Here is a 21,566-nt window from a genome sequence, read left to right on the forward strand (position 1 = left end):
TGTAAATATTACAGTTTATTTTGTACAAATGTCCACTAGCCATCCCTTAATACTAGGCTGTAAATATTACAATTTATTTTGTACAAATGTCCACTAGCCATCCCTTAATACTAGGCTGTAAATATTACAGTTTATTTTGTACAAATGCCCACTAGCCATCCCTTAATACTAGGCTGTAAATATTACAATTTATTTTGTACAAATGCCCACTAGCCATCCCTTAATACTAGGCTGTAAATATTACAGTTTATTTTGTACAAATGTCCACTAGCCATCCCTTAATACTAGGCTGTAAATATTACAGTTTATTTTGTACAAATGTCCACTAGCCATCCCTTAATACTAGGCTGTAAATATTACAGTTTATTTTGTACAAATGTCCACTAGCCATCCCTTAATACTAGGCTGTAAATATTACAATTTATTTTGTACAAATGCCCACTAGCCATCCCTTAATACTAGGCTGTAAATATTACAGTTTATTTTGTACAAATGTCCACTAGCCATCCCTTAATACTAGGCTGTAAATATTACAATTTATTTTGTACAAATGTCCACTAGCCATCCCTTAATACTAGGCTGTAAATATTACAATTTATTTTGTACAAATGTCCACTAGCCATCCCTTAATACTAGGCTGTAAATATTACAGTTTATTTTGTACAAATGCCCACTAGCCATCCCTTAATACTAGGCTGTAAATATTACAATTTATTTTGTACAAATGCCCACTAGCCATCCCTTAATACTAGGCTGTAAATATTACAGTTTATTTTGTACAAATGTCCACTAGCCATCCCTTAATACTAGGCTGTAAATATTACAATTTATTTTGTACAAATGTCCACTAGCCATCCCTTAATACTAGGCTGTAAATATTACAGTTTATTTTGTACAAATGTCCACTAGCCATCCCTTAATACTAGGCTGTAAATATTACAATTTATTTTGTACAAATGTCCACTAGCCATCCCTTAATACTAGGCTGTAAATATTACAATTTATTTTGTACAAATGCCCACTAGCCATCCCTTAATACTAGGCTGTAAATATTACAGTTTATTTTGTACAAATGTCCACTAGCCATCCCTTAATACTAGGCTGTAAATATTACAATTTATTTTGTACAAATGTCCACTAGCCATCCCTTAATACTAGGCTGTAAATATTACAATTTATTTTGTACAAATGTCCACTAGCCATCCCTTAATACTAGGCTGTAAATATTACAGTTTATTTTGTACAAATGTCCACTAGCCATCCCTTAATACTAGGCTGTAAATATTACAGTTTATTTTGTACAAATGCCCACTAGCCATCCCTTAATACTAGGCTGTAAATATTACAGTTTATTTTGTACAAATGCCCACTAGCCATCCCTTAATACTAGGCTGTAAATATTACAGTTTATTTTGTACAAATGTCCACTAGCCATCCCTTAATACTAGGCTGTAAATATTACAATTTATTTTGTACAAATGTCCACTAGCCATCCCTTAATACTAGGCTGTAAATATTACAGTTTATTTTGTACAAATGTCCACTAGCCATCCCTTAATACTAGGCTGTAAATATTACAGTTTATTTTGTACAAATGTCCACTAGCCATCCCTTAATACTAGGCTGTAAATATTACAATTTATTTTGTACAAATGTCCACTAGCCATCCCTTAATACTAGGCTGTAAATATTACAATTTATTTTGTACAAATGTCCACTAGCCATCCCTTAATACTAGGCTGTAAATATTACAATTTATTTTGTACAAATGTCCACTAGCCATCCCTTAATACTAGGCTGTAAATATTACAATTTATTTTGTACAAATGTCCACTAGCCATCCCTTAATACTAGGCTGTAAATATTACAGTTTATTTTGTACAAATGTCCACTAGCCATCCCTTAATACTAGGCTGTAAATATTACAGTTTATTTTGTACAAATGTCCACTAGCCATCCCTTAATACTAGGCTGTAAATATTACAGTTTATTTTGTACAAATGCCCACTAGCCATCCCTTAATACTAGGCTGTAAATATTACAATTTATTTTGTACAAATGCCCACTAGCCATCCCTTAATACTAGGCTGTAAATATTACAGTTTATTTTGTACAAATGCCCACTAGCCATCCCTTAATACTAGGCTGTAAATATTACAATTTATTTTGTACAAATGTCCACTAGCCATCCCTTAATACTAGGCTGTAAATATTACAATTTATTTTGTACAAATGTCCACTAGCCATCCCTTAATACTAGGCTGTAAATATTACAATTTATTTTGTACAAATGTCCACTAGCCATCCCTTAATACTAGGCTGTAAATATTACAGTTTATTTTGTACAAATGTCCACTAGCCATCCCTTAATACTAGGCTGTAAATATTACAATTTATTTTGTACAAATGCCCACTAGCCATCCCTTAATACTAGGCTGTAAATATTACAGTTTATTTTGTACAAATGTCCACTAGCCATCCCTTAATACTAGGCTGTAAATATTACAATTTATTTTGTACAAATGTCCACTAGCCATCCCTTAATACTAGGCTGTAAATATTACAGTTTATTTTGTACAAATGTCCACTAGCCATCCCTTAATACTAGGCTGTAAATATTACAGTTTATTTTGTACAAATGTCCACTAGCCATCCCTTAATACTAGGCTGTAAATATTACAGTTTATTTTGTACAAATGTCCACTAGCCATCCCTTAATACTAGGCTGTAAATATTACAATTTATTTTGTACAAATGTCCACTAGCCATCCCTTAATACTAGGCTGTAAATATTACAATTTATTTTGTACAAATGTCCACTAGCCATCCCTTAATACTAGGCTGTAAATATTACAGTTTATTTTGTACAAATGTCCACTAGCCATCCCTTAATACTAGGCTGTAAATATTACAATTTATTTTGTACAAATGCCCACTAGCCATCCCTTAATACTAGGCTGTAAATATTACAATTTATTTTGTACAAATGCCCACTAGCCATCCCTTAATACTAGGCTGTAAATATTACAATTTATTTTGTACAAATGTCCACTAGCCATCCCTTAATACTAGGCTGTAAATATTACAGTTTATTTTGTACAAATGTCCACTAGCCATCCCTTAATACTAGGCTGTAAATATTACAGTTTATTTTGTACAAATGTCCACTAGCCATCCCTTAATACTAGGCTGTAAATATTACAATTTATTTTGTACAAATGTCCACTAGCCATCCCTTAATACTAGGCTGTAAATATTACAGTTTATTTTGTACAAATGTCCACTAGCCATCCCTTAATACTAGGCTGTAAATATTACAATTTATTTTGTACAAATGTCCACTAGCCATCCCTTAATACTAGGCTGTAAATATTACAATTTATTTTGTACAAATGCCCACTAGCCATCCCTTAATACTAGGCTGTAAATATTACAGTTTATTTTGTACAAATGCCCACTAGCCATCCCTTAATACTAGGCTGTAAATATTACAATTTATTTTGTACAAATGCCCACTAGCCATCCCTTAATACTAGGCTGTAAATATTACAGTTTATTTTGTACAAATGTCCACTAGCCATCCCTTAATACTAGGCTGTAAATATTACAATTTATTTTGTACAAATGTCCACTAGCCATCCCTTAATACTAGGCTGTAAATATTACAGTTTATTTTGTACAAATGCCCACTAGCCATCCCTTAATACTAGGCTGTAAATATTACAGTTTATTTTGTACAAATGTCCACTAGCCATCCCTTAATACTAGGCTGTAAATATTACAATTTATTTTGTACAAATGTCCACTAGCCATCCCTTAATACTAGGCTGTAAATATTACAGTTTATTTTGTACAAATGTCCACTAGCCATCCCTTAATACTAGGCTGTAAATATTACAATTTATTTTGTACAAATGTCCACTAGCCATCCCTTAATACTAGGCTGTAAATATTACAATTTATTTTGTACAAATGTCCACTAGCCATCCCTTAATACTAGGCTGTAAATATTACAGTTTATTTTGTACAAATGTCCACTAGCCATCCCTTAATACTAGGCTGTAAATATTACAATTTATTTTGTACAAATGCCCACTAGCCATCCCTTAATACTAGGCTGTAAATATTACAATTTATTTTGTACAAATGCCCACTAGCCATCCCTTAATACTAGGCTGTAAATATTACAGTTTATTTTGTACAAATGTCCACTAGCCATCCCTTAATACTAGGCTGTAAATATTACAATTTATTTTGTACAAATGTCCACTAGCCATCCCTTAATACTAGGCTGTAAATATTACAATTTATTTTGTACAAATGCCCACTAGCCATCCCTTAATACTAGGCTGTAAATATTACAATTTATTTTGTACAAATGCCCACTAGCCATCCCTTAATACTAGGCTGTAAATATTACAATTTATTTTGTACAAATGTCCACTAGCCATCCCTTAATACTAGGCTGTAAATATTACAGTTTATTTTGTACAAATGTCCACTAGCCATCCCTTAATACTAGGCTGTAAATATTACAGTTTATTTTGTACAAATGCCCACTAGCCATCCCTTAATACTAGGCTGTAAATATTACAGTTTATTTTGTACAAATGCCCACTAGCCATCCCTTAATACTAGGCTGTAAATATTACAGTTTATTTTGTACAAATGTCCACTAGCCATCCCTTAATACTAGGCTGTAAATATTACAGTTTATTTTGTACAAATGTCCACTAGCCATCCCTTAATACTAGGCTGTAAATATTACAGTTTATTTTGTACAAATGTCCACTAGCCATCCCTTAATACTAGGCTGTAAATATTACAGTTTATTTTGTACAAATGCCCACTAGCCATCCCTTAATACTAGGCTGTAAATATTACAGTTTATTTTGTACAAATGCCCTCTAGCCATTGCTTAATACTAGGCTGTAAATATTATAGTTTATTTTGTACAAATGCCCACTAGCCATCGCTTAGTACTAGGCTGTAAATATTACAACTTATTTTGTACAAATGCCTACTAGCCATCCCTAAATACTAGGCTGTAAATATTCCAGTTTATTTTATACAAATGTCCACTAGCCATCCCTTAATACTAGGCTGTAAATATTACAGTTTATTTTGTACAAATGTCCACTAGCCATCCCTTAATACTAGGCTGTACATATTACAATTTATTTTGTACAAATGTCCACTAGCCATCCCTTAATACTAGCCTGTAAATATTACAATTTATTTTGTACAAATGCCAAACAAGTTCAATCAAAAAGTCAAACTGTTGAAAAAAGAGCCAACAAACCAAGAGGGCTTCCAGTTCCACAAGACCTTTCTTGAATAAAACTTTAAGTGTGGTAATCAGCATACACTTTTCGTTGCACAAAATAACATCAACTTCCTCAGAAGAACAGCTAGTATTTCATCTACTAGCTGCTTATATACTCATACTAACATAATTTAAACAATAGCCAATTAATCACTTAATCCATCAACTTAAAACTATAGTTATTCAAATATTTAAAAGAACACAAACTACGGCTGCAAATGCAAATGCTAAAAAATCTCTAGAAAGTCTCCAGAAAATCTCATTGACATGCAGCTGTCAGCGTTAACACCAACATAAATATCGTTTTTAATTTAGTAATTCATATTTAGCATATATTGGAGTACACACAGTTAAAATTAATTAAAACAGGTCACTGACTTTTGTATAATAAAAAGAACTCATTCAAAATAGCAAATAAGTTAATTAAGCATCAAATATCCTACTGTTATACAAGACAAACTATGTGCTCCTAGGCTAAATAAAATGGTATTTTTATTTAAATTTAAATTTAAAACTTAATGTCTCATCAAAGGAATTAAAAAGTAGAAATAATCATAATACACTCCCGCCTAATAAAGGCGCAACATTCAAGTTATACTCATCAACGTAAACCATACTGTCATAAGCATCAAAGTCACTATACGTAGCTTGAAGTTAACATATAATGCCATCACGTTTATTGTACATATATATAATCATCGAAGGCAGACAAACTCATATTCCATAGATATATAAAATGTATTCTGGTTTAAAATATTAAAACCTTAATAATTATTCGCTCTTTTAATGAACGACTTAAAATAAAATTATAATAAGCATAAATGCGAGTAACTAGAACAATTCATAAACGTATTCTCCTAGTATTAAGTCCTTGTTCAGTAATGTTCCACAATAAATAGCAAATATATGAACACGAGGTTTATTACCTGAAAAACCTAAGATTATTTATAGAAAATGACCAAACTTTAAGGACCTTTTACAATTAAAAAGTTGTAATATACCATCTATGGTTGGAATGTATAAATGCAACAGTTGTAATTACTGTAAATATGTAGAGGAAGATGGTACTTTTACACTACGAAACAACACTTATAGAATAAGGAAGAAGTTTAATTGTAGCAGTCGGCAGCTTGTCTACCTAGCCAAATGCACTGTGTGTGCTGCCTTCTATATCGGTAAAACTGATAGAAGGCTGCACGAAAGATTATATGAGCACATATACAGTATTAATAAAGGAAAGTTAGAAAACGCACCAGCAAGACATATTAATGCTTTTGAGGGACACTACTTTAAATTTACAGTTATTGACCAAGTCCCAGAAGATCCTAGAGGAGGTTATGAACCTCTGAAGTTAGAACGGAAGGAACTTATTTGGCAATTAAACACTAATGCCAATCAGTTCCCTGGGATTAATGAAATGACTTCCATTAAATGTATTTTAAGATTAAAAAATTTGGAGAGATGATTTTTTGAATCACCTGTAACGACAGGACATAGGTGTTTTATAATATTAAAATTAATATTAAAATTAATGTATTGCCATTTAAATCATAATAAAAATTTTTTACAGTTGGTACAAACTAATATATTAAATATATTTTAATAGTTTTTTATAAACTAACTTAGGTTTTTAATTGATATATATTAATTATACACGTTATTGATGCACACATTTATTATATTATATTGTAATATTTATAATATCAATATTAATATTTATATAATTAGTTATATATTTATATATTATATTATGTATTTATTTATTGTATTTATTGCATATTATTTTAATTTATTATTTTAATACATTATTTTTTTACCGTGTGTATATATACACTTTTTATACATATACATATATAAAAGTTAATGCACATTTTATATATATATTTATTGTATTATATGTACGTTCTATATGTATTTTACATTAAAATTTAAGAAAATAGATGTTAACAATAGTTATATTACTAGTTTTTATTACTTTGGATAGTAATAACAGCACTATAAACAGATATAGTAAAAGAATAATAAATAAAAATAAAATAAAACAAGGTAAATTTAATAATAATAGTGTTATTACCTATTAATTTTTATTAATTTTTATTAATTTTTACTATTATCATATATTTGCTATTTATTGTGGAACATTACTGAACAAGGACTTAATACTAGGAGAATACGTTTATGAATTGTTCTAGTTACTTGCATTTATGCTTATTATAATTTTATTTTAAGTCGTTCATTAAAAGAGCGAATAATTATTAAGGTTTTAATATTTTAAACCAGAATACATTTTATATATCTATGGAATATGAGTTTGTCTGCCTTCGATGATTATATATATGTACAATAAACGTGATGGCATTATATGTTAACTTCAAGCTACGTATAGTGACTTTGATGCTTATGACAGTATGGTTTACGTTGACGAGTATAACTTGAATGTTGCGCCTTTATTAGGCGGGAGTGTATTATGATTATTTCTACTTTTTAATTCCTTTGATGAGACATTAAGTTTTAAATTTAAATTTAAATAAAAATACCATTTTATTTAGCCTAGGAGCACATAGTTTGTCTTGTATAACAGTAGGATATTTGACGCTTAATTAACTTATTTGCTATTTTGAATGAGTTCTTTTTATTAGACAAAAGTCAGTGACCTGTTTTAATGAATTTTAACTGTGTGTACTCCAATATATGCTAAATATGAATTACTAAATTAAAAACGATATTTATGTTGGTGTTAACGCTGACAGCTGCATGTCAATGAGATTTTCTGGAGACTTTCTAGAGATTTTTTAGCATTTGCATTTGCAGCCGTAGTTTGTGTTCTTTTAAATATTTGAATAACTATAGTTTTAAGTTGATGGATTAAGTGATTAATTGGCTAATTGTTTAAATTATGTTAGTATGAGTATATAAGCAGCTAGTAGATGAAATACTAGCTGTTCTTCTGAGGAAGTTGACGTTATTTTGTGCAACGAAAAGTGTATGCTGATTACCACACTTAAAGTTTTATTCAATAAAGGTCTTGTGGAACTGGAAGACCTCTTGGTTTGCTGGCTCTTTTTTCAACAGTTTATATTATGTACAAATGCCCACTAGCCATCCCTTAATAATAGGCTGGAAATATTACAATTTATTTTGTACACATGTCCACTAGCCATCCCTTAATACTCGGCTGTAAATATTACAGTTTATTTTGTACAAATGTCCGCTAGCCATACCTTAATACTAGGCTGTAAATATTACAATTTATTTTGTACAAATGTCCACTAGCCATCCCTTAATACTAGGCTGTAAATATTACAGTTTATTTTGTACAAATGTGCACTAGCCATCCCTTAATACTAGGCAGTAAATAATACAGTTTATTTTGTACAAATGCCCACTAGCCATCCCTTAATACTAGGCTGTAAATATTACAGTTTATTTTGTACAAATGCCCACTAGCCATCCCTTAATACTAGGCTGTAAATATTACAGTTTATTTTGTACAAATGCCCAGTAGCCATCCCTTAATACTAGGCTGCAAATATTACAGTTTATTTTGTAGAAATGTCCACTAGCCACCCCTTAATACTAGGCTGTAAATATTACAGTTTGTTTTGTACAAATGTCCACTAGCCATCCCTTAATACTAGGCTGTAAATATTACAATTTATTTTGTACAAATGTCCACTAGCCATCCCTTACTACTAGGCTGTATATATTACAATTTATTTTGTACAAATGCCCACTAGCCATCCCTTAATACTTGGCTGTAAATATTACAATTTATTTTGTACAAATGTCCACTAGCCATCCCTTAATACTAGGCTGTAAATATTACAGTTTATTTTGTACAAATGTCCACTAGCCATCCCTTAATACTAGGCTGTAAATATTACAGTTTATTTTGTACAAATGCCCACTAGCCATCCCTTAATACTAGGCTGTAAATATTACATTTTATTTTGAACAAATGCCCACTAGCCATCCCTTAATACTTGGCTGTAAATATTACAGTTTATTTTTTACAAATGTCCACTAGCCAACCCTTAATACTAGGCTGTAAATATTACAGTTTATTTTGTACAAATGTCCACTAGCCATCCCTTAATACTATGCTGTAAATATTGAGTTTATTTTGTACAAATGTCCACTAGCCATCCCTTAATACTAGGCTGTAAACATTACTGTTTATTTTGTACAAATGCCCACTAGCCATCCCTTAATACTAGGCTGTAAATATTACAATTTATTTTGTACAAATGCCCACTAGCCATCCCTTAATACTAGGCTGTAAATATTACTGTTTATTTTGTACAAATGCCCACTAGCCATCCCTTAATACTAGGCTGTAAATATTACAAATTATTTTGTACAAATGTCCACTAGCCATCACTTAATGCTAGGCTACAAATATTACAATTTATTTTGTACAAATGTCCACTAGCCATCCATTAATACTAAGCTGTAAATATTACAGCTTATTTTGTACAAATGCCCACTAGCCATCCCTTAATACTAGGCTGTAAATATTACAATTTATTTTGTACAAATGCCCACTAGCCATCCCTTAATACTAGGCTGTAAATATTACGATATATTATGTACAAATGCCAAACAAGTTCAACCAAAAAGACAAACTGTTGAAAAAAGAGCCAGCAAACCAAGAGGGCTTCCAGTTCCACAAGACCTTTATTGAATAAAACTTTAAGTGTGGTAATCAGCATACACTTTTCGTTGCACAAAATAACATCAACTTCCTCAGAAGAACAGCTAGTATTTCATCTACTAGCTGCTTATATACTCATACTAACATAATATAAACAATAGCCAATTAATCACTTAATCCATCAACTTAAAACTATAGTTATTCAAATATTTAAAAGAACACAAACTACGGCTGCAAATGCAAATGCTAAAAAATCTCTAGAAAGTCTCCAGAAAATCTCATTGACATGCAGCTGTCAGCGTTAACACCAACATAAATATCGTTTTTAATTTAGTAATTCATATTTAGCATATATTGGAGTACACACAGTTAAAATTCATTAAAACAGGTCACTGACTTTTGTATAATAAAAAGAACTCATTCAAAATAGCAAATAAGTTAATTAAGCATCAAATATCCTACTGTTATACAAGACAAACTATGTGCTCCTAGGCTAAATAAAATGGTATTTTTATTTAAATTTAAATTTAAAACTTAATGTCTCATCAAAGGAATTAAAAAGTAGAAATAATCATAATACACTCCCGCCTAATAAAGGCGCAACATTCAAGTTATACTCATCAACGTAAACCATACTGTCATAAGCATCAAAGTCACTATACATAGCTTGAAGTTAACATATAATGCCATCACGTTTATTGTACATATATATAATCATCGAAGGCAGACAAACTCATATTCCATAGATATATAAAATGTATTCTGGTTTAAAATATTAAAACCTTAATAATTATTCGCTCTTTTAATGAACGACTTAAAATAAAATTATAATAAGCATAAATGCGAGTAACTAGAACAATTCATAAACGTATTCTCCTTGTATTAAGTCCTTGTTCAGTAATGTTCCACAATAAATAGCAAATATATGAACACGAGGTTTATTACCTGAAAAACCTAAGATTATTTATAGAAAATGACCAAACTTTAAGGACCTTTTACAATTAAAAAGTTGTAATATACCATCTATGGTTGGAATGTATAAATGCAACAGTTGTAATTACTGTAAATATGTAGAGGAAGATGGTACTTTTACACTACGAAACAAAACTTATAGAATAAGGAAGAAGTTTAATTGAAGCAGTCGGCAGCTTGTCTACCTAGCCGAATGCACTGTGTGTGCTGCCTTCTATATCGGTAAAACTGATAGAAGGCTGCACGAAAGATTATATGAGCACATATACAGTATTAATAAAGGAAAGTTAGAAAACGCACCAGCAAGACATATTAATGCTTTTGAGGGACACTACTTTAAATTTACAGTTATTGACCAAGTCCCAGAAGATCCTAGAGGAGGTTATGAACCTCTGAAGTTAGAACGGAAGGAACTTATTTGGCAATTAAACACTAATGCCAATCAGTTCCCTGGGATTAATGAAATGACTTCCATTAAATGTATTTTAAGATTAAAAAATTTGGAGAGATGATTTTTTGAATCACCTGTAACGACAGGACATAGGTGTTTTATAATATTAAAATTAATATTAAAATTAATGTATTGCCATTTAAATCATAATAAAAATTTTTTACAGTTGGTACAAACTAATATATTAAATATATTTTAGTAGTTTTTTATAAACTAACTTAGGTTTTTAATTGATATATATTAATTATACACGTTATTGATGCACACATTTATTATATTATATTGTAATATTTATAATATCAATATTAATATTTATATAATTAGTTATATATTTATATATTATATTATGTATTTATTTATTGTATTTATTGCATATTATTTTAATTTATTATTTTAATACATTATTTTTTTACCGTGTGTATATATACACTTTTTATACATATACATATATAAAAGTTAATGCACATTTTATATATATATTTATTGTATTATATGTACGTTCTATATGTATTTTACATTAAAATTTAAGAAAATAGATGTTAACAATAGTTATATTACTAGTTTTTATTACTTTGGATAGTAATAACAGCACTATAAACAGATATAGTAAAAGAATAATAAATAAAAATAAAATAAAACAAGGTAAATTTAATAATAATAGTGTTATTACCTATTAATTTTATTAATTTTATTAATTTTTACTATTATCATATATTTGCTATTTATTGTGGAACATTACTGAACAAGGACTTAATACTAGGAGAATACGTTTATGAATTGTTCTAGTTACTCGCATTTATGCTTATTATAATTTTATTTTAAGTCGTTCATTAAAAGAGCGAATAATTATTAAGGTTTTAATATTTTAAACCAGAATACATTTTATATATCTATGGAATATGAGTTTGTCTGCCTTCGATGATTATATATATGTACAATAAACGTGATGGCATTATATGTTAACTTCAAGCTACGTATAGTGACTTTGATGCTTATGACAGTATGGTTTACGTTGACGAGTATAACTTGAATGTTGCGCCTTTATTAGGCGGGAGTGTATTATGATTATTTCTACTTTTTAATTCCTTTGATGAGACATTAAGTTTTAAATTTAAATTTAAATAAAAATACCATTTTATTTAGCCTAGGAGCACATAGTTTGTCTTGTATAACAGTAGGATATTTGACGCTTAATTAACTTATTTGCTATTTTGAATGAGTTCTTTTTATTAGACAAAAGTCAGTGACCTGTTTTAATGAATTTTAACTGTGTGTACTCCAATATATGCTAAATATGAATTACTAAATTAAAAACGATATTTATGTTGGTGTTAACGCTGACAGCTGCATGTCAATGAGATTTTCTGGAGACTTTCTAGAGATTTTTTAGCATTTGCATTTGCAGCCGTAGTTTGTGTTCTTTTAAATATTTGAATAACTATAGTTTTAAGTTGATGGATTAAGTGATTAATTGGCTAATTGTTTAAATTATGTTAGTATGAGTATATAAGCAGCTAGTAGATGAAATACTAGCTGTTCTTCTGAGGAAGTTGACGTTATTTTGTGCAACGAAAAGTGTATGCTGATTACCACACTTAAAGTTTTATTCAATAAAGGTCTTGTGGAACTGGAAGACCTCTTGGTTTGCTGGCTCTTTTTTCAACAGTTTATATTTTGTACAAATGCCCACTAGCCATCCCTTAATAATAGGTTGGAAATATTACAATTTATTTTGTACACATATCCACTAGCCATCCCTTAATAGTAGGGTGTAAATATTACAGTTTATTTTGTACAAATGTCTGCTTGCCATCCCTTAATACTAGGCTGTAAATATTACAGTTTATTTTGTACAAATGCCCACTAGCCATCCCTTAATACTAGGCTGTAAATATTACAGTTTATTTTGTACAAATGCCCACTAGCCATCCCTTAATACTAGGCTGTAAATATTACAGTTTATTTTGTACAAATGCCCAGTAGCCATCCCTTAATACTAGGCTGCAAATATTACAGTTTATTTTGTAGAAATGTCCAGTAGCCATCCCTTAATACTAGGCTGTAAATATTACAGTTTATTTTGTACAAATGTCCACTAGCCTCCCTTAATACTAGGTTGTAAATATTACAATTTATTTTGTACAAATGCCCACTAGCCATCCCTTAATACTAGGCTGTAAATATTACAGTTTATTTTGTACAGATGTCCACTAGCCATCCCTTAAGACTAAGCTGTATATATTACAGTTTATTTTGTACAAATACCCACTAGCCATCCCTTAATACTAGGCCGTAAATATTACAGTTTATTTCGTACAATGCCCACTAGCCATCCCTTAATACTAGGCTGTAAATATTACAGTTTATTTTGTACAAATGCCCACTAGCCATCCCTTAATACTAGGCTGTAAATATTACAGTTTATTTTGTACAAATGTTCACTAGCCGTCCCTTAATACTAGGCTGTAAATATTACAACTTATTTTGTACAAATGTCAACTAGACATCCCTTAACACTAGGCTGTAAATATTACAGTTTATTTTGACCATATGTCCACTAGCCATCCATTAATACTAGGCTGTAAATATTACAGTTTATTTTGTACAAATGTCCACTAGCCATCCCTTAATACTGGGCTGTAAATATTACAATTTATTTTGTACCAATGGCCACTAGCCATCACTTAATACTAGGCTGTAACTATTACAATTTATTTTGTACCAATGTCCACCAGCCATCTTTTAATACTAGGCTGTAAATATTACAATTTATTTTATACCAATGTCCCCTAGCCATCTTTTAATACTAGGCTGTAAATATTACAATTTATTTTGTACAAATGTCCACTAGCCATCCCTTAATACTAGGCTGTAAATATTACAATTTATTTTGTACAAATGTCCACTAGCCATCCCTTAATACTAGGCTGTAAATATTACAGTTTATTTTGTAGAAATGTCCACTAGCCATCCCTTAATACTAGGCTGTAAATATTACAGTTTATTTTGTAGAAATGTCCACTAGCCATCCCTTAAAACTAGGCTCTAAGTATTACAATTTATTTTGTGCAAATGCCCACTAGCCATCCCTTAATACTAGGCTTTAAATATTACAATTTATTTTGTGCAAATGCCCAAAAGCCATCCCTTAATACTAGGCTTTAAATATTACAGTTTATTTTGTACAAATGTTCACTAGCCATCCCTTAATACTAGACTGTAAATATTACAATTTATGTTGTACAAATGCCCACTAGCCATCCCTTAATACTAGGCTGTAAATATTACAATTTATTTTGTACAAATGCCACCTAGCCATCCCTTAATACTAGGCTGTAAATATTACAGTTTTTTTGTACAAATGCCCACTAGCCATCCCTTAATACTAGGCTGTAAATATTACAATTTATTTTGTACAAATGCCCACTAGCCATCCCTTAATACTAAGCTGTAAATATTACAGTTTATTTTGTACAAATGTGCTTTAGCCATCCCTTAATACTAGGCTGTAAATATTACAATTTATTTTGTGCAATTGTCCACTAGCCATCCCTTAATACTAGGCTCTAAATATTACAGTTTATTTTGTACAAATGCCTACTAGCCATCCCTTGATACTAGGCTGTAAATATTACAATTTATTTTGTACAAATGTCCACTAGCTTCCCTTAATACTAGGGTCTAAATATCACAATTTATTTTGTAAAAATGTCCACTAGCCATCCCTTAATTCTAGGATTTAAATATTACAATTTATTTTGTACAAATGCCCACTAGCCATCCCTTAATAGTAGGCTTTAAATATTACAATTTCTTTTGTACAAATGTCCACTAGCCATCCCTTAATACTAGGCTGTAAATATTACAATTTATTTTACAAATGTCCACTAGCCATCCCTTAATACTAGGCTGTAAATATTACAGTTTATTTTGTACAAATTTCCACTAGCCATACCTTAATACTAGGCTGTAAATATTACAATTTATTTTGTACAAATGTCCACTAGCCATCCCTTAATACTTGGCTTTCAATATTACAATTTATTTTGTACAATTCTCTACTAGCCATCCCTTAATACTGGGCTGTAAATATTACAATTTATTTTGTACCAATGTCCACTAGCCATCCTTTCATACTAGGCTGTAAATATTACAATTTATTTTGTACAAATGTCCACTAGCCATTACTTAATACTAGGCTGTAAATATTACAATTTATTTTGTACAAATGTCCACTAGCCATCCCTTAATACTAGGCTGTAAATATTACAATTTATTTTGTACAAATGTCCACTAGCCATCCCTTATTACTAGGCTGTAAATATTACAGTTTATTTTGTACAAATGTCCACTAGCCATCCCTTAATACTAGGCTGTAAATATTACAGTTTATTTTGTAGAAATTTCCACTAGCCATCCCTTAATACTAGGCTGTAAATATTACAGTTTATTTTGTAGAAATATTCACTAGCCATCCCTTAATACTAGGCTGTAAATATTACAATTTATTTTGTACAAATGCCCACTAGCCAACCCTTAATAGTAGGCTTTAAATATTACAGTTTATTTTATACAAATGCCCACTAGCCATCCCTTAATACTAGGCTGTAAATATTACAATTTATTTTGTACAAATGTCCACTAGCCATCCCTTAATACTAGGCTGTAAATATTACAATTTATTTTGTACAAATGTCCACTAGCCATCCCTTATTACTAGGCTGTAAATATTACAGTTTATTTTGTACAAATGTCCACTAGCCATCCCTTAATACTAGGCTGTAAATATTACAGTTTATTTTGTACAAATGTCCACTAGCCATCCCTTAATACTAGGCTGTAAATATTACAGTTTATTTTGTACAAATGTCCACTAGCCATCCCTTAATACTAGGCTGTAAATATTACAGTTTATTTTGTACAAATTTCCACTAGCCATCCCTTAATACTAGTCTTTAAGCATGAAAAGAATAAGTTCTCATACCACAGCTAGCCACCCCATCCCCAAAAATTCAATTTATTTCACACAAATCTGCATACTAGCCAATCTGTAAAATAATATAAAAAGGACAAAGTTACACCCACCCCCATGACCATAAATATTCAGATTTATTCACAGAAATGCACCATATGGGTGGGATTTAAACCAACCAAGTGAAAGGGGAAGTTACATTCATCCACACCACAGCTGGCCAACCCCTCCCCCTCAAAAAAGGATAAAAATATTCTAGTTTATTAACACAAATTTTCCTTGCCAGCCTTAATGGCAGAATTTAAGCTGAACAAGTGAAAGGATAAGTTACTTCAACTCACGGCTCAGCTAGCTACCCCCCATCTCACCAAAACAATTAGATGGGGGAAAAATTCAATAAAAAAAGAACAAGATACATATCAGATTTTAAAATATTTAAACAAATGCAAACACACCCTAGCCAAGCTTTAAAATATTTAAACAAATATGCACATGCACACACGCACACATGCACAAACACACACGCACACATGCACACACACACACACACACACACACACACACACACACACTAGCCAATCCACTATCCCCTCATTTCCGAAAACAAGAAAGAAAATTTAGTTATATGAGTATTCACATTAATGTTTACCTTCAGTCCAGTAGTCCATAATGCCCTTGCTAATTCATCTGCTATGATTAATCCAGTTCGCCGGGTTCAGTTAAATAAAAAAAAATAAATTCCATTGCAAAACTCTCTACTGCATTGTGCTACTGTACAACTGAAATGCTGCAGTTAATTTTAAAAACAATAGGCATTCTGTCCGGGCTTGTCTGTTGTTCCTTCTGAGTTTCCTCCAATCCTGTATTTGCTTTTCCTGCATGGACACATGGACAAACAGAAGAGGAAGAAAACAAGCATTTACTGCACAGCCAGATCATGGTGAAATGGGGCCCTTGGCAGGGTAATTGTTTGGGCCCCCCCCACATACACATAGCACCCCACCCCACACAAACATTCCAGTCTCCCATTATTTGGCTATTTCTCTCCAGGTACTGTAACCCCTATTCAGACCTGCTAGTGTATATACTATTTTTTCTTTACTTCTACCATGTTTACAGACATTTGGATTTAATTTAAAACGTTTATTTCAAATTTTATAGCACAAACGTTGATAGATATTTGACAAACAAAACAGCACAGTCTCACAATGAAAACAGACTTGGCAGGAAGTCTTGCCCCAAACAAATAACCAGTGTGCCTTGAAACTCACAGTCATTGAAATGGTATTGAAACCCACATTCACAGAAAATGCATCTGGAAACTGGAGTATAGAGTTTACCTTTGAGCTATTTCCAAACCATAGGCACTGGAAAACAGACTTCAGTTTGACCTCCACAACATGGAAAAATACAAAACAAAACACAACAAAGCCAACATGTGTGAACCAGATATCTTTCACTGGTACTTCTGGTACCTCAGCTAAATGCCTTCAATGAATAATTTAAGCCAACACTCAGCTCACTATATCACAATGCTGTTCCAGTCACATGATGTGTTCTCAATAATTAATTTACATTGAGTGACAGACAAACCCTTGAAGCCCCAAACATTACAATAATAAATTTATAAATTCACTGTTTCCTTCCCTATTAAATATATTTTGATAAATACTATACATAAATTCAAGTTAAATATTTAAATTCACTTCCAAGTTCATGCCTTCGGGTTGAAAAGTGCTAACATTTAAAATAAATCTATTTTCCATCCTAAGTAGGCTAGCAGTGAAATCCCCCCCCCCCCGGCAAGTTATGGTCTTGACAAGATGCTAAAGAAAAAACTAGCATCAGATCCCCCACGAACTTTATAAAAATATTCAGCAATCGGACTATCAAGATTTCATTTTCTCAAATCTCTCAGATGCTCAAGAATTCTTGTTAGAGTGTGCTCAACAATATACTAAGGTTGAAAGTAATTTTTCTGCAATTATGCAACATAAATAAGGTATAAGATAAAGCTTGCTTAAATGTAGAAATAGAGTTTAGTAATATGTAATCAGCATCCATACTAAATTACCATGGCTTGGAAAAGGAATCTGCTGAATGGACATTTTTCCCTTACAGACTTAAAAACAGGATGTATGCAAGAGCAAAAATACAAAATCTGCTTTTAAAGAATGGACATTTTCCCTTACAGACTTAAAAACAGGATGTATGCAAGAGCAAAAAATGCAAAATCTGCTTTTAAAGAATGGACAATGACACTGTGGCAATGTGTTTCCTCAAAAATATGTTTTTCTGCATGGAAAACAGGATATGGCACAAGAACAGATGTTCTTATACAAAGATCTAAATAAAATACAGGATGTTCACACTGTCAGAACAATGTGTTTCTTCAAAAATATGTTTTTCTACATGGACAACAGGACATGCTTATCAGCATTTGAACAAGAACATATGTTCTTATACACAGATCCAAATAGAATACAGAGCAATGTGTTTCCCCAAAAATATGTTTTTTTGCATGAACAGGACACTGTTACAGGATATTCACACTGTCAGAAAAGCTGGTCTCTTACAAGACATTGTTAAACAAGGAAGCTTAGTATTGTTTCTACAGGATAAACAATTCTCCAAAATAGAATACCAAGAGGACTAAAACTGTATATAAAGAGCTGTATAAATCCAGTTATGTTAGAGGTATGGTAGGGACTCATTTGTCCTAAGGTAAATGTTATATCTCTCACATCATCTGTACTATATGAGAAGTAAAGTTGGAACAGTACTTTAAACTGCAACGTTGTTCCGTTTGGTTTATTATAAAAAGTTATTTGTTACTGCTCTCTAAAGTTGATGCTGCAAAGTATATTCTCTCATCAGTGTATATTCTGCAAGTTTCTGTATGCAACAGACTGTGAATGCAAATGTAACCAGACTTTGAATTTTAGCAGAATCCAGCCAGCAAGACTGAGTGTCTTAAGAACACTTCAAATCCATCACACCAAGCAGGTCTTGACAAGATGCTAAAGAAAAAACTAGCATCAGATCCCCCACAAACTTTATAAAAATATTCAGCAATCGGACTATCAAGATTTCATTTTCTCAAATCTCTCAGATGCTCAAGAATTCTAACTTAGGTTCATAGGTTCATAGGTTCATACTAGTCTATCTGCCCTAGGGCATTTATAAGCCTAGCCAGAGTGTGTTTGGCTTTCACCACCCTTTTAGATTAGTTGACTGTGCCTCTGATTAGTGGGTAACAGAAGGTAGCTCTTTTAAGGTTATTTTACTGTACCTCTGTCAAGCAGGGACACAGAAGAGATCCCAGGGGTAAACTTACAATCTCCCATCCACTCATCAAGATTTCTCTTGAAGAGTGTCAGTGAGGGGCTCTGCCTAACATGGATTGGAATTTTGTTCCAGAGTGAGGGGAGCCTCTGGGATATGAATCTGTCCCTCCAGCATGTCCTATTTATTTCTGTGCTGAGGTTCAAGTCCCTGGAGCGTGTAGCTCTGAGGGATTTGGATTTCCTGAGGTGAAGCATGTCCATTAATACTGAGTTGGACATGGCTTTATACGTCAGACACATATCGCCTCTGAGTAGATGGTACGCAACTGAGTAGAACTGGAGTTTCTTTAGCCGAACTGCATAGGGCATCTGTTTGAGCCATTTGATCCCCTTGGTGAGATACTTTTGGGGTCATTCCAGTTGCTGAAGGTGTCGGGTAAGGCACATCCCAAATGGGGCATTGTACTCAATTATGGGCCTGATAAGTGATGAGTAGAGGAGCACAATGACCTCTCTTGATCTAGATGTGAACCCTTTCATGATAAGGTGGGCTATATAGAAGGTCTTTCTAACCACTTTGGCAACGTGATTGTCAAAGGAGAGATTGCTATCTACTTGGGTCCCCAATTCCCTAATTACTTCTTCCGTACTTAATTGATTACCACTTATGTGGTAATTTGTGGGCACTTTGTTTTTCCCAAAGGGGATAACTATGCACTTTTTGGCATTTAGCTTTAGGCCATGGCTCTGGCACCAGTTATCCGTCTCTGTGAGACCTTTTTGGAGGATGCTTGTGTCAGCCAGAGAGTCGATTACAGCACCCAGTTTGCAGTCATCTGCGAACTTGGTCAGCCATAGTCCACCCGTGTTAGCCTGTACCTCGGAGAAATATATACCGAACAAGAGAGGTCCCAGGACTGAGCCTTGTGGGACACCACTTGTAACTGGTTTGGAGTCTGACATGGCACCTGCTATTCTGACCATGTGGGTTTTACCCCTGAGCCAGTTTGCAACCCATCTTGTGACATAGGGGTTGATATTTAAGCTGGTGATCTTATTTATGATGCCTGAGTGGGGTATTGTGCCGAAGGCTTTTGTGAGGTCCAGGTAGGCTGTGTGGACTACCTTCCCTTCATCTATGGCTTTGGTAACTGTTTCAAAGAAGTTGACCAGGTTCAAGAGGCAAGATATGCCCTTAATGAAGCCAAATTGGGTATGATCCAGTGTCTGGAGGTTCCCAATGTCTTTGTTTATGATTTCCATGATGATACACTCCATGGCTTTGCAGACCAGGCTAGTCAGGCTTATAGGGCAATAGTTTCTGGGGTCTATTGTGGCACCACCTTTGTGGAGTGGGACCACTGTTGCTGTACACCATTCCTTGGATACATATCCTGTAGTAAGGCTGAGATTGAAAAGTGACTTTATATGAGAGTTTAGTTCTTCTTGGAGCTCATGTAAGACACAGCCCGGGACACCATCTGGTCCCGTTGATGCTGTGTTTTTTGCTATGGAGAGGGCAGCTTTCATCTGTGCATCTGTAATCTCAGGAAGGCTACATTCTGTTGGGATAGACATTTGCTCTTTTGGGGGGGAAGGGGAGAGAAGTTTGCACTGAACCTTTCTGTCAGGATGTTGGCAATGTCTGTGGGTTCAGTGTATTTTTTGTCATTTTGCACTAATTCAGAGCATATCTGGGTGTTGCCTCCCAGGTTTCTGACATAACTAAAGTAGGCCTTGTGATTATCTTTAGTGTCTTGTGCAATTTTTCTTTCGAAGCTGGCCTTAGATGATTTTATGAGGGATCATAGTTTCTTGCTAGTACTGATCAGTGACGCCTTCCCTTTTTGGGATTTTGCTCTGTCCTGTACTAGCTTTCTCCTTCTGTTGTATAGCTTATTTAT

Source organism: Protopterus annectens, chromosome 3.part1, assembly GCF_019279795.1.
Source record: "Protopterus annectens isolate FY-2018-M chromosome 3.part1, PAN1.0, whole genome shotgun sequence".
NCBI lineage: Eukaryota > Metazoa > Chordata > Ceratodontiformes > Protopteridae > Protopterus > Protopterus annectens.